This window comes from Ictalurus furcatus, chromosome 6, assembly GCF_023375685.1.
Source record: "Ictalurus furcatus strain D&B chromosome 6, Billie_1.0, whole genome shotgun sequence".
Lineage (NCBI taxonomy): Eukaryota > Metazoa > Chordata > Actinopteri > Siluriformes > Ictaluridae > Ictalurus > Ictalurus furcatus.
In genome coordinates, this window is record NC_071260.1 from 28,395,285 (window position 1) to 28,408,860 (window position 13,576).

Here is a 13,576-nt window from a genome sequence, read left to right on the forward strand (position 1 = left end):
TTATAAAGTAACGGGGTTGACTGGTTGTTACAGGGTTGACCTTGTTTTTTAATATATATTATTTGACCGTGGCAGTTAAATAAATAATCATACATTCTTACAATATCTACATTCACTTTTGGGCAGTGGAGACAGTCATACTAATGGTGGTCAAGGAGCCAAATAGTGAGGTAAAATAAATTGAAGGAAAAAAAAGAAAAGACTGAAAGTAAGTAAGCTGAATATATGTTTATTTTGCTTATGTTACAAATCCATTTAGAATCTAAATAATTAACACAACGTAAAATAAGCAGGACATATATATATATATATATATATATATTTTTTTTTTTAACGTAGAGACAGTGAGCAAGATTTAATTTTGACCTCCATCTTTCTGTACTGCCTCCCTTCACAGTAATGGTCAAAGAGACAAAGAGAGTACAGGGCAAGAAGGGATGCTTATCCCATTCACAGAGAGAATTACCTGAAGAGTGAATGAAACAGATGGAGAAGGGGCATTGAGGCATGGAAAAAGAAGAAAATTGATGACCTGAGTGAGAGAGCTAAGAGATGTAGGTGCAAGAATTGGAGAGATGCAAAAAAAAAAAAAAATGGCAAAAGAATAGAGAAGCAGCATTGAAGGTCATTGCCACCCCTCCAGATAGTCCTGAAAGTCAGTCTCCTGGTTTGATAAAACCTGGACCCTCAAGGATAGGAAAATATATTGGTATCGGTTAAACTGTAAATTTAAATATAATAACAGGGGAAAATGTAAAGTTATTTTATATAATTTGAAGCCAAATATTTAATATTTACCATTATCTGGCACCTTTATTAGGCTGTGTTGGTATAATTTTATATATATATATATATATATATATATATATATATATATATATATATATATATATATATATATATATATATATCTGAATGAATTTCTCTATTGTTTTGGATATTGCATGTATTAACAATGTTCAGACAACATGAAGAGGGAAAGATACGGTCAAGAAAGGAAAGAGACAAACTCCAAAAACAGATAGCTGAGCTTAAGAAAGCTCTCCATCAGGAGACAAAACTTTAAGAGAAACACAAAAAAAAGACTTCAGCGTATCGCTCGCAACAATTCACCAAGATCAAAAGTAAAGGGACTACTACAGAATTATTCTGTGAGCAGTAGTAGTGAGTAGTAGGTGACTACTACTAGTAGTGAGTCAGAAAGGTACTGTTACATCGTGAGGCTCTCATTGCTGAAATCAGACGTAAGTACAAAAATGCCAGAAATTAAAGAGAAAAGCAAGCAATATCTAAAGTAGTGGTGGGAAAGCTCATTAAAAAGTACCGCATGCAGAGATTTTCTGAGAAGGCCTTAGGTTTTCCGAAGAAACGCTGGAAACTTTTGAACCACAGTGATGTATCTACATTTAAAGACGGAAGACAGTTAATAGGGAACCAGATGTAAAGAACAAAGTGAGGGACCTCTTTAATAAAGATGATGTTAGCAGAATGGCTACTGGAAAAAAAAAATTCCAAAAAGAAAAAGCAGAAAAGGTTTCTTGTCGATACCAGGAGTAACCTTCATCAAAAGTTCCTTTCTGAACAGACTGATGCGAGCATATCATACTCTGCATTTTGCCATTTACAACCCTTTTGGGTGGTCCACCCTGCCCTTACAGATCGAGACACCTGTATGTGTAAACTCCATGAAAAGTTGGCTCCGGCAGCTGAAACTCATAGAGACTTCCAATCTTCAAAGCCTGACTGAAATGTTTTGCTGCAATCCCTCCACCAAGCAATGCATGTACGGCGAATGCGACAACTGTGCCTATCTCCAGCACATTCAACAGTGTAGAAAAGGTGACTTTCACTCAATGGATACTTAAAGACATGGAAAATAGGAATGTCGAGACAGGAACAATTAAGGTCACAGTCAAAGAGGATCTGGATAGCACCTAGGAACACCTGGTGGATTTATTCTACACACTTCTGGACAAGTTTAAAATGAATAACATTATGCAGCAGTATGCCTACTGTCATGAGCTGAAGAGAAACTTGGCAAATGATGGGAGTCTAATCCACGTAGATTTCTCTGAGAACTTTGTGTGCAGATAATGGGTCTGAGTTTCAGTCTGTTCACTTTGGATCATCCCACCAGCAGGCAATCCTGCACACAGGTGTTCTCTATGTTGGAGGGAATGGCATGGGTAACTTGCACATCTGTGAGGGCATCATTAATGCAGAAAGATATGTACACATTTTGGAGCATCATACGCTGCCATCCAGAGCAGGACAACGCCAAACCACATTCTTCCCGGATTACAAGTGCATGGTTGCGTAAGCAAAGAGTGCGGGTGCGAGCATGGCCTGCCTGCAGTCCTGACCTGTCTCCCATTGAGAATGTGTGGTGCATTATGAAGCACAAAATAAGGCAACGAAGGCCCTGTACATATGCATAGCTGCAGAAATGCATAATGGATGAATGGGGGAAAATTCCACTTACTAAACTTAACCAACTGGTGTCTTCACTCAGCGCCCAAACTCTTAATAAGTGTTTAAGAAAAGGTGATGTTACACAGTGGAAAACAGTCGACTGTCCCAACTTTTCTGGAGTGTGTTGCAGTCATCATGTTTGAAATGAGTGTGTATTTTCAAAAATAAATTAAATTCACAAAGTAAAACATCAACTAATGTGTTAATAATGTGTTTTCAATATAGTACAGGGTGAATAGAATTTTCAAATGACTCTATCAATAAATAAATAAATAAATAAATGCATACATAAACAATTCATTCAATTGTTTATTGATGGATTTAAGGATACGTGCTTTTTTTGTTTTATTTTATGTGATAGATATATTGTATGTTTCAATGACCAGACGGCTGTCTTACAGGCTAGGCTTATAATGTTATAACACTTCCTGGATGGGAGCCAGCAATTAACATGGACATGTTATGTCACCCTGGTAGGAGTTAACGATGTGTTAATAACACTGTCAAACTGCATTTGCCCTTGAAAGCCTACCTTGACCAACTGTGTGAACCATGTAGCACTTGGGAACTTGCAACGTGCAAAAAAAAAAAGTTCCCAAGTGCCATTTCTGTCTCAATGGTTACGGCTTGGTCAAATAAGACATCGTGACAGTGGTATAAAAAAAGTTACATTTACTGTTAAACTAAAAGGGATTTGTGTTTATAAGTTAAAAATTTTTACATTTATTTTATTGTCATTTTTTTTTTTTGCAGCTAGTTAGCTAAGCTCACCAGAGATCTAGAGAACATAGAGTTAGCTAATACCACAAACGGCACCTTTTATATTTTTTTAAATATTGTCAAGACGTATAAAACGCAATAATTTAATCTTTCTTTATTTGACTTTGCAGACTCGGGTGTATTAAACTGAATAAAAACAAAGTATTCTAATGCATAGGCAGGCTTTCTAAAATATAGCTCATACACTTTACACTTTCTGTTTTAGCCATATCACATTATTTTTAGATTAGAGGTGTTACATGATTTTTGGTTAGATTTTTCCTAATGTTTAGGGTTTTTTTTTTAAATTAAATTATTATTTTTTTTAATTAAAGCTGACATTTAAAAATTGCTTAGGATAAACACAGTGGCACTTCATATGGCTCATCTCAGAAGACACAAAGAAAATTTTACTATGTACATCACTCGTTGTGGGGATTTTGTCCATAGTGAAAGGTTTTAATGTCTGTTGAAGACAAAAAAAAAGGGAAAATGTTGTGGTCGCGTACAAAATGTTGAACCTAATATGGACTGAAAAAGGGTGCATGTATCGCCCAGATCAAAGTGGAACAGGACCGACTTAAAATGGACCATATCCAATGTATTTACATGGGTCATTAACACAAGTCTTCATTCAGCCTTTGCTCACTGAGATATTCTCTAAATGAAGTTGTTTCGTTTCTATTACTGGAGAAAACTATTCAGGAGAAAAACAGCGGGAAACCAGATTCTAAATCAAACAAACTGTAAACCTGCAAAACAATGAGTCACTGGTATGTACAGGTTATTACTACAGCCTTATGTTCTTTTACTTCACCATTATTTATTTTTAAAGGCTTTTAGCTTTAGCATTAGTTTTTCTTTCATTTAATAACTGCTCACTGTCGAGCCTGTTCCAGGTATCAAAACAGACACTGTGAATACCTGACCAAATTCCCAGACTGGAAAAGTCTTCAAATGGAAAAGACATGCAGTGCTGATTTTAAAAGTGGACTTAACGAATGTGATTAAGTTCCATTGCTTGTCTTGTCTTCAATGCTCTTAATGAATTTTCTAAATGAAAATGAAATTCCTAAATCTGAATCAAATTAAACAAGACTGGAAAAAAGCTAGAAAAAAAAAAGAAATGTGAAATTGGACAAAAGACTTTGCTGTAAATTGTGATAAAATGTATACATCTGCAAGATTCTGTGAGAGTCTGATTCAGCAGTTAATAACATATCACTGATTATCTTTTCTTTCTTTTTTTTAAACATGACTGGGGCCGGTGGTTTAGTTGTTAGCATGTTTGCCTCGCACCTCCAGGGTTAGGGGTTCAAATCCTTTCTCCGCCGGTTTTCACAGAGTTTCCATCTTTGCAGGTTTCCTCCGGATTATCCAGTTTCCTCCCTCAGTCCAAAAACATTCATTGTAGGCATCTCTAAATTATCTGTAGTGTGTGAATGGGTGTGTGATTGTGTCCTGCTATGGGTTGACACCCCATCCAGGATGTCCTCCACCTTGTGCCATAAGTTCCCAGGGATAGGCTCCAGGCTCCCTGTGACAGCGGTATGGAAAAAGATGGATGGAGAACTTATTCATACACTCCAGACTTCTGGAATATTTCAGAGCACAGTATTATGATCAGAACGAGCAAATATGCTTTCAGGTTGAAGCTGTTTGAGTCAACCTCATAATCAGTCTTTAAAACAAACTGAACTAAGCAGCTTTCCTGAGAATGATATTATTTTATATACATTTAGTATGCCATTATATGAAGTACGAGTGGAATTATATACTGTATAATATTTATGAATTGTAAAACAAACTTGTTTTAAATACAAAGAAGAACACTATTCTCTTCATTCTATCTCTATTGCAATTTTGTGTTAATCTTATGAAGTGAAAGTCACATTACAGCTGATCATTTAATCATTTAAGCGTCAGCTATGAGACACATGGGCTATTAATCCAATATATATATGACTTTAAAGTGCTTTATGATGCTTACATGTTGCTCATTATGGCAGTGGTTGTTATTGATCTGACGCTCAGGGGTTCAAGCCCCAGCACTGCCAAGCTGCCGCTGTTGAGCCTTCTCGGCTCCGGAGTGCCGTATCATGGCTGACCCTGCACTCTGATCTCATCTTCATAACAAGCTGGAATATGTGAAGAGAAGAATTACACTGTGCTGTAATGTATATTTGACAAATAAAGGCTTCTTATTATTATTAGTTATAGATACTAATGAGAATCCAATAGACAAGTCCACTTTATTAATACATCAATAAATACAGTATAGTGAGCGAACTATCATTCTCAACTAGAATCGACTAATCGACATAGGACCATTGAGGCTCCATAAATCGTTAAATAATATATAATAATATATAATTATTTTCCATGTTCAAGCTTGGAATAATCTAATCAGCCTATTTTAATCAGATATACTTTCACACTATCTGTTCTGAGTCTGGTTCCTCTCAAGGTTTCTTCCTCATATCATCTTATGGAGTTTTTCGTCGCCACCGTCACCACCGGCTCGCTCAATAGGGATAAATTCACACACTTAAAATCTCTATCCTGTGTTTATATATTTCTGTAAAACTGCTTTGAGACAGTGTCCATTGTTAAAAGCGCTATACAAATATAACTGAATATTGCAAACTTTCGTATCTCTATATTGTGTGCTGAAATTTGTGTGACTATGTGCAATGTTCCCCACTGTATCACTTTTTGACTGCATACAATGTTTACAATGTTGACAGTTTAGTTGTTGTTGTTTTTGTTTTTTTACTGGTTTAGAGTACATTTATAATTTTGCACTATTGTTTGTCTGTTCAATGTTTGCAGTTTGTTACCTTTTGTACTAGTTAAAAGTTTACTTATCATTTTTGCTCTGTGTCTTTCTAGGAGCGTGCAACACACAGCGAAACGAGATGCCATAACAACTGCCCTTAGACCTCCATTAGAAATGAGTTTTGAGAATGAGTTAAATTCTTGTTTTGCTAATAACACATAAAGTATGTATGCTACAGATGCGACAGATATTGGTGTGTTTACTTAAATGATTGATTTTGTAATTCTATTTTTTGTTAACATAATAATTAAGGGAAAAGATACATAGCAGTGTTCCTCCAACCACCCCTGTTGTTCTTCCAGATCTGAGAAATCTGCATAGGTATAAGCTGAGTATTGATATAATTATTCTGCCTCCTTCTTTGTCTTTTCATATCTGCCAGAAAGGAAATTGAAGCCTTGAGATCAATTTGGAGCCCAGTGTCTGAATGTTATTGGCTTTCTGGCTCCCACTAAAGGCAGTGACTCAGATGTGGCGGTCTATAAAGACCTCTAGTCTGTTGTGTTTTTTTTTTTTATTTCTCTCTGTGTGTGAACATATCACTATAATGGTTTTATTCTTTCAGCCCAACCAAAAAAGACCTGTCCCAGATTGCATGAGCTATAAAGAATTCCAGGAAAGTGAATCGGGGTCTTGTGGCTATCCGAGCCTCCCAACGGGAGCGACGGTAAGTCAGCGTGGGAGCGAGAGAGAAGAGAGAGATGGAGAGAGAGGCTGAGAGCTACCACAGGGGATGAGAAGGTGACTGCAGAGATCATATTGATACCACTCTCTCACTCAGGCTTTTACGCCAATACAATTGTGGCCGGCGTGGGATCAGATTTTGTTCCAAGCATTTAGCAGCGCAATTGATTAGGTTTATAAAAAGTGTGTGTTAGCAAAGCCCTAGTCGGGAAGTGTTGCATAGTGCAGGTCCATTTTCGGTAGCACAGTGGTGCCGATGGAAAAATCGACTTTGGATAACAGGAATACCGCAAGACCTCATAGAGTAACACTTAACAATCTGAACTCAGACTCAAAGCTTGTCCTTTAACTCCAAATGATTTTTTTTTTACCTTATACAAATGTTAGCTTGACTTTGTACAACCTCAATTCCAAAAAAGTTGGCACAGTATGGAAAATGCAAAAAAAAAAAAAAAACAACAACAAAAAGAGTCATTTGAAAATTCTATTCAGCCTGTACTATATTGAAAACACATTATTTGATGTTTTATTTTTGAAAATACACACTCATTTCAAACCTGATGACTGCAACACACTCCAAAAAAGGACAGTCGACTGTTTTCCACTGTGTAACATCACCTTTTCTTTTAATAAACACTTATTAAGAGTTTGGGCGCTGGGTGAAGACACCAGTTGGTTAAGTTTAGTAAGTAGAATTTTCCCCCATTCATCCATTATGCATTTCTTCAGCTATGCATATGTACAGGGCCTTCGTTGCCTTATTTTGTGCTTCATAATGCACCACACATTCTCAATGGGAGACAGGTCAGGACTGCAGCAGGCCATGCTCGCACCCGCACTCTCTGCTTACGCAACCATGCACTTGTAATCCGGGAAGAATGTGGTTTGGCGTTGTCCTGCTCTGGATGGTAGCATATGATGCTCCAAAATGTGTACATATCTTTCTGCATTAATGATGCCCTCACAGATGTGCAAGTTACCCATGCCATGGGCACTGACACGCCCCCATACCATGACAGACGCTGGCTTTTGGACCTGATGCTGATAACATCTTGGATGGTCCTTTTCCTCTTTGGCCCGGAGAACACGACGGCTGTTTTGTCCAAAAACAATTTGAATTGTTGACTTGTCGGACCACAAAACACGATTTCACTGTGCTACTGTCCATCTCAGATGAGATCGAGTCCAGAGAAATGGACAGTGCTTCTGGACAGTGTTGATGTATGGCTTCTGCTTTGCATAGTAAAGCCTTAACTTGCATCTGTGGATGCAGCGGCGAATGGTGTTGACTGACAAAGATTTACCAAAGTATTCCCGAGCCCATGTCAGGATATCCATTACAGACTCATGACGGTTTTTAAGACAGTGACGTCTGAGGGATCGGAGATCACACGCATTCACAAGGGGTTTTCAGCCTTGTCCTTTACACACAGAGATTTGACCGGATTCCTTGAATCTTTTAATCATATTGTACACTGTAGAAGGTGAAATGCCCAAAATCCTACAGATTTGTCTTTGGGGAATGTTGTTCTCAAAATGTTGGATTATTTGCTGACGCATCTGTTGGCAGATCGGCGAGCCACGACCCATCCTTGCTCTTGAAGGACTATGGCTTTTTTGGAAGCTCTTTATATACTCTGATTAGACGATTGTTTCACATCACTATTAATCCTAAATTGCCCTGTACCACTTTTTTGGAACATGTTACATGCATCAATTTCAAAATAAACATTTATCTTCAAAAAACTATGCAGTTGATTAGGTAAAACATCAAATACCTTGTCTTTATATGTTTTTTTATTTTTATTTAAATACCTAAACACAAGTCAAAGTACATTTACAAATCACTCCTCTTTGTTTTTATTAGCATTTTCCATACTGTCCCAACTTTTTCGGAATTGGGGTTGTATTTGGATCCACATGTTAATGTGTAGGTCTTAGATTGTACACTGGGCTCAGGAGTGTCAGAAAGGAAGTGCTAATCTTGTGCACTAAGAGCTGATTGCCACTAGATGGCGAGCTCTATGTTCCTTGCTAATCCTTTTTCATACTTGGGGGGGAAAACGTTTTTTTCTGAAATGATACCTTTAATCATTGACTGGGGTTTCTCTTTAAACCTGTTCACTTCTTAGTCTCTGAGGTCTCGTCGATGTATTTTAATTCTGTTTCAGCATTATAAACTTTATATAGCTGGAAATAGGCGCATGTCATGGCAGGTACTATATATACACCAGTCATCAGTGTTAGACTTAGCATTTTTAAAAACTTTATATCCACCTAGTTTTAGTTTACCTCCCTGCTCAAAACAGCATAGACATGGTCTCAGTATTATAATTATGATATAAAAAAAAAACAACATGTTTGTAATCTTCTTTTTATTCCCTGATTCAGTAAGAATTAAAATGGTCCCTTTTCACCCAAACAGAACATTAGAGGTTAAACACACCCTCACAAACCTCACCTTTGGATGTGAACAGTTGGTGATTATTTCAAACCGTTATGCAATGGAATAAGAGCAGGGAGAAAAGTTAACCCAGCACTTAGTGTTTGGGAATTTCTGAGGTCATTATGTAATGTACAGGTTATGAGATTTTTCAACTAAGTAACAGAATTATAGAGGTGCTGAATAATATTAATAAGAAATGTTCAAGGTTTCAGTTTCTAAATCATACTATTAAAAAAAATACTATATACTGAGAAACCGTTTAACTTGACCTTTTAGCTATCACCTTTACTAGTTCAATGTTTATTCTACTTAAACAAACAGACTGTTTGACTATTTGTCCCCTACACCACCCCCCCCCACCCCAACTCAGATTTGACCGGTCGATGTACAGTATATGACCCTACTGTGAAAACAGCATGACAACAAAACAGCTGTTAAAGGGCAATTCCACACAAATGTCAACAGTACCATGGAAAAATAATGTTGTGAGCACAGGAACAAAACTACTCATGCCTTTCAATCATATTTAAGTCTATTTAACTTCTCTCATCCAACATATGGAGTACTTTCATGTTATATAGTGTATATTGTGTGGGTGAAGTGAATAACATTAGCACCTGTCAAGGGGTCAGTTCTCGAAGTTGATGTGCTGGAAGCAGGAAAACTGGCCAGGTGTAAGGATCTGACCGACGATGAGATGGCACCAGGATGCACTGTGGGAACAAGGCAAACCATTGGAGGAAGTGTGATGCTCTGGGCAATGTTCTGCTGGGAAACCATGGGTCCTGCCTTTCATGTTGATATTACTTTGACACGTAGCACCTAGTTAAACATTGTTGCAGACCAAGCACACCCCTTCATGGCAATGACAATAATGTCAATGGCCTCTTAGCAGGATAATGCGCCCTGCCATACTGCAAAAATGCTTCAGGAAAGGTTTGACGAACATGACAAAGAGTTCAAGGTGTTGACTCGGCCTCTAAATCCCCCAGATCTCAGTCCGATATATGCTGGATTCTGTGACAGATAAATTGCTACGTATTTGAAACGTGTAAATCAACACATGAGCTTTTAAGATTTCTTTGCACTGTCCTCAAGAGGTTAAATGACAACATATGCAGATTGACTCATTAATTCATAATTGTTTCCACTGTGAGTCATTTTGTTAACCAAATGTGACGTCCATAATGTTGAAATTGCCCTAAACATAAAAAAAAAAAAATCAACTAATTTCTATAGATTTCTATAGTTTTCTTTCAAACTTCAAATCGTAAGCATAACACATCACATACTGGGATATTTTCTCACTCAGATATAGCACTAAAAGTACATAATCATGTGAAAACACATGAGATAAAGCTTCAAATAACAGCAAACAAGCTTTATTGTTGGCTGTAAAACTAATATTACAGAGAAATCAGTGATTACAGAGAAGTTTACAGAGTGTGAATCACTTATATCTTGTGCTTAAAGGGTTTTGTCCGTTTCTTTCTACTTGCATTTTTTAAAAAAAACCTTTCTTTCAAGTTCAGTGTGACTTAATACGAACAGAACAAATCTGCGTCAGGAGCGGGAAACTGTGACTATTTTCTGACCACACACACGCCTGTAAAGCTGAGAGAGCAAAGAGCATCACGATAACAACATCCAAATGTACAAAACGTTACCAACAGCCTTTACAAACAGATCTAAGCATGTGACTATGCTCTCTTTGGACTGAGGCCATGCAGAATTTTCTCTGAAAGGTGAAGGAGCTAAATCAAAAGGTTTTGATTGACTTTATTGTTGAAATTATTATTTTAAATGCCCACCGGGGAGTGATGTCTATGTGATTTGTTTGTGGGAGGTTGTTTTTATTTTATTGTAATTTCTAATTTATTTATTTGAGGGTTTTTCACACATACACACACACTACAGACACTTTGGAAATGCCAATCGGCCTACAAAGCATGTCTTTGGACTGGGGGAGGAAGCCGAAGTACCCTAATGTAATGTAAGGAATAACATACCATGTAATGTACTGTTATAAGTTACAATATAACCATGTTATAGCAAAGTAATAGTAGAGTTATAGCAGTGTATAAACATTCAATCACCAGCCTCTCTTTTGTCTCGCTCTTGAAGACAAAAAAATGCAGCCTGACGCTTTAAGCCTTAAAGGTGGTGCTTAACTCTGACTGTTACAAAGCATTGAAACTGGAGACTCCTTCCATAAATGATAAATATACATCTCCCTACAGAAAACGTCATCAAAGTGTGCTTTTGCCGAACGTGTTATTTCATATATTGTGAAACTAGCATTATGTGCACCCTCTCTAAAAAGCCTTGTTGTGTTTCACCATGCGTAACAGCCTTTCACACACTTAGGAAAGTAAAGATTAGTAAAGATTCATGTAATGATTAATGTCATGTAAATTCTGCCCTTCATTGGCCTTCTGTAGGCCATATAGGATAAGCCTATTACTGTTCATTGTGTTAATGCTCCAGCACATCAAAATTAGGGCTTCTTTTACCCAGACTAATCATTTAGGAAGGTGAAAAAGTGTCTGTTTGTTGCTCCACTGGCTACATGCCAAGCGAAGATAACCTTAAAGCCATTGAGATAAACAGAACATTTTCCTTTTGTATAGTAGAAGAAGCACTAATACCTGAGAGATATAAACAAGAACAAAAAAGCAGCTTTTAAGAGTGAAATGTTTGAAATGTAATATTTAGTATTTTACTACATTACTATTAATGACCAGAAGACTACCAGGAGCTGCGTGTCTATCCATGTTTAAGTAAGATGAATGTATTGCAAAATGGTATTCAGATTAAAAAATGTACTTGATCAGGACATCATGCACCCTTTTACAGTAAATTACCCAATTCACTTTGGTGATTATGTTAGTAATTCAACATAGCCACCAATTTCTAAATAAACATAGATCTAGTCCAATAAGGAATAAAGCTTCATTTATATCACTGAGATGAAACTTGCTCTTGGGTAATTGAACAATATTTTAAATTATCATTTGCCAATTTATATGTGAAGAGAATCCCAAAACAAATAAATTTACATTCATAAAAGTCCCTTCACATCACTTCTTAATTTGCCACTAATGGCCTTTTAATTAGAATAATGGAGATTTAATAGAATATTGAATTTTCATTCGCTGTACAGCTCAGAGGATGATTTATCATTTGGACAGCATATGATAATTAAATTTAATGTCTTACAGCTGTGGGAGTTTGGAGTTTGGATGTTAAAAAGTCCTTTCACCTCTGTGGAATATTTTACATGATAATTCATTACTTTTTACAGGTAAAAAAAAAAAAAAAAAAAAAAAAAAATTCACTGTGTATACCAAAGCCAGGTTAGAGTAAATGTGACAAATGTGTAGAATCTATTATTATTGAATGCTAATGCTTGATACATATTTAAAGTATTGTAGGCTTGTTTTGTGACATGCATGTCAGGTCAAGGTCGAGATCGGATGTTCGTATACTGTATATACCACATGGTTGGTATCAGTTTAACTAAAAGCATGATAAACCATGTGTTTTTGATGATAACACCTCCAGGCTGTACGGGACATCCTAGAATGCAACAACCCAACCCATTTTTATGATTTTACATTTACAGTCCCCTCTGAAACTATTGGCACGGCAAGGTCAATTCATTTGTTTTTGCTGTGGACTGAAGACGTTTGCGTTTGAGATCAAAAGATGAATATGAGAAGAGAGTTTAGAATTTCAGCTTTTATTTAATGGTATTTATATGTAGATGCTTCATATGACATAGAACATAGTACATTTTGTATCAGACCACCCAATTTGTATATGGAACATGTGACTGACAGGTGTTTTTTGTTATCCAGGTGTGTCCTGTTAGATTGATTATTTAAACAATAAATAGCTCTGAACATCTACTCTTCGTTTAGCCTCCAGTTTCACCAGTGAAGACTGCATTTGTCATTAAAAAGGATAAGCCAACATGAAGATCAAAGAGTTGTCTATGGAGTAAAGCAAGCCATTTTGAAGCTAAAAAAAGAGGGGAAATCAATCAGAGGCATTGCACAAACATTGCGTATAACCAGTACAACAATTTGGAAAGTCCAAGAAGAGGACATCCAAGGAAAACAACAACAGCTGATGAAAGAAACATTGTGAAAGCTGTGAAGAAAACCCCCAAAACAACCATCAGTTACAGCACCAACAACCTCCACAGAAACATTACGTCTGCCAATTGACAGAGAAGTGCATCCAAATTAATCGGGAGGAACTTTATCACACAGCAAGACAATGACAACAAGGGACTTTATCAGGGTGGAAAAGTGGAAGGTTTTAGACTGCCAAAGTCAGTCACCAGACCTTAACCCAATTGAGCAGCATTT

At 36.8% G+C, this 13,576-nt stretch overlaps 1 long non-coding RNA gene across 1 annotated transcript; it reads right to left on the reverse strand.

Moving 5' to 3' along the window:
* Positions 1 to 2,600: 2,600 nt before the first annotated feature.
* LOC128609090 (uncharacterized) lies at positions 2,601 to 10,466 on the reverse strand. Its single transcript, XR_008386184.1, has 3 exons — positions 9,818 to 10,466; positions 5,222 to 5,369; positions 2,601 to 4,768 (listed from the first exon to the last, which is right to left on the reverse strand). It is a non-coding gene; the product is annotated as an uncharacterized LOC128609090 (long non-coding RNA).
* Positions 10,467 to 13,576: the final 3,110 nt, after the last annotated feature.